Below are 2,500 nucleotides of genomic sequence, written 5' to 3' on the forward strand. Positions count from 1 at the left end.
TCATTCATGAAAAGTAATTATTGCCTGTCGAGCATAACATATGTCCCGATCAGGCTTATTTTGCCTTTGATAAATATCAAACCAGGCTGAAAAAATTTTTTTCATCGGGTGGGCATAACATGTTTACCAACCCAGGTTACTTTTCATTCATGAAAAGTAATTATTGCCTGTCGAGCATAACATATGTCCCGATCAGGCTTATATTGCCATTGGTAAATATCAAACCAGGCTGAAAAAAATTTTTTCATCGGGTGGGCATAACATGTTTACCAACCCAGGTTACTTTTCATTCATGAAAAGTAATTATTGCCTGTCGAGCATAACATATGTCCCGATAAGGCTTATATTGCCATTGGTAAATATCAAACCAGGCTGAAAAAAATTCTTTCATCGGGTGTGCATAACATGTTTACCAACCCAGGTTACTTTTCATTCATGAAAAGTAATTATTGCCTGTCGAGCATAACATATGTCCCGATCAGGCTTATTTTGCCTTTGATAAATATCAAACCAGGCTGAAAAAATTTTTTCATCGGGTGGGCATAACATGCTTACCAACCCAGGTTACTTTTCATTCATGAAAAGTAATTATTGCCTGTCGAGCATAACATATGTCCCGATAAGGCTTATATTGCCATTGGTAAATATCAAACCAGGCTGAAAAAAATTTTTTCATCGGGTGGGCATAACATGTTTACCAACCCAGGTTACTTTTCATTCATGAAAAATAATTATTGCCTGTCGAGCATAACATATGTCCCGATCAGGCTTATTTTGCCTTTGATAAATATCAAACCAGGCTGAAAAAAATTTTTTCATCGGGTGGGCATAACATGCTTACCAACCCAGGTTACTTTTCATTCATGAAAAGTAATTATTGCCTGTCGAGCATAACATATGTCCCGATCAGGCTTATTTTGCCTTTGATAAATATCAAACCAGGCTGAAAAAATTTTTTTCATCGGGTGGGCATAACATGTTTACCAACTCAGGTTACTTTTCATTCATGAAAAGTAATTATTGCCTGTCGAGCATAACATATGTCCCGATCAGGCTTATATTGCCATTGGTAAATATCAAACCAGGCTGAAAAAAATTTTTTCATCGGGTGGGCATAACATGTTTACCAACCCAGGTTACTTTTCATTCATGAAAAGTAATTATTGCCTGTCGAGCATAACATATGTCCCGATCAGGCTTATTTTGCCTTTGATAAATATCAAACCAGGCTGAAAAAAATTTTTTCATCGGGTGGGCATAACATGTTTACCAACCCAGGTTACTTTTCATTCATGAAAAGTAATTATTGCCTGTCGAGCATAACATATGTCCCGATCAGGCTTATTTTGCCTTTGATAAATATCAAACCAGGCTGAAAAAAATTTTTTCATCGGGTGGGCATAACATGTTTACCAACCCAGGTTACTTTTCATTCATGAAAAATAATTATTGCCTGTCGAGCATAACATATGTCCCGATCAGGCTTATTTTGCCTTTGATAAATATCAAACCAGGCTGAAAAAAATTTTTTCATCGGGTGGGCATAACATGCTTACCAACCCAGGTTACTTTTCATTCATGAAAAGTAATTATTGCCTGTCGAGCATAACATATGTCCCGATCAGGCTTATTTTGCCTTTGATAAATATCAAACCAGGCTGAAAAAATTTTTTTCATCGGGTGGGCATAACATGTTTACCAACTCAGGTTACTTTTCATTCATGAAAAGTAATTATTGCCTGTCGAGCATAACATATGTCCCGATCAGGCTTATATTGCCATTGGTAAATATCAAACCAGGCTGAAAAAAATTTTTTCATCGGGTGGGCATAACATGCTTACCAACCCAGGTTACTTTTCACTTATGAAAAGTAATTATTGCCTGTCGAGCATAACATATGTCTCGTTCAGGTCTATGTTATTCCCATATCCAATACCTGCCACTGTATTGATATATAATAATAAGTATTACTTAAATCATTATTCATGCAGTAATACATTAAGAAAATACTTATTTGAAGTATTTATAGTAAGAATATACTTAACCTATCTTAACAACCACCACCACCACCTACCAATCAATATTACAAGCCTTCAATAGCAAATGTTTATCACCATTCCTATAATACATACTTATATATAGGTAAGTATAATAAGAATGTACTACTTAAGTACCAACGCCACTATTAATACTCATATGCAATTTTATAATACACACTTAATATACTTATAGTAAGTAATAAGAATGTAATAATAGTGGCTACCGCCATCGCCACTATTATACCCATATACAATTTTATAATACATACTTAATACTTTATAGTAAGTAATAAGAATGAACTAATAGTGGCTACCGCCATCGCCACTATTATACTCATATACAATTTTATAATATATACTTAATACTTTATAGTAAGTAATAAGAATGTACTAATAGTGGCTACCGCCATCGCCACTATTATACCCATATACTATTTTATAATTCATACTTAATACTTTA

The sequence above is a fragment of the Condylostylus longicornis genome, unplaced genomic scaffold (genome assembly GCF_029603195.1).
Source record: "Condylostylus longicornis isolate FDR11 unplaced genomic scaffold, ASM2960319v2 ptg000507l, whole genome shotgun sequence".
Lineage (NCBI taxonomy): Eukaryota > Metazoa > Arthropoda > Insecta > Diptera > Dolichopodidae > Condylostylus > Condylostylus longicornis.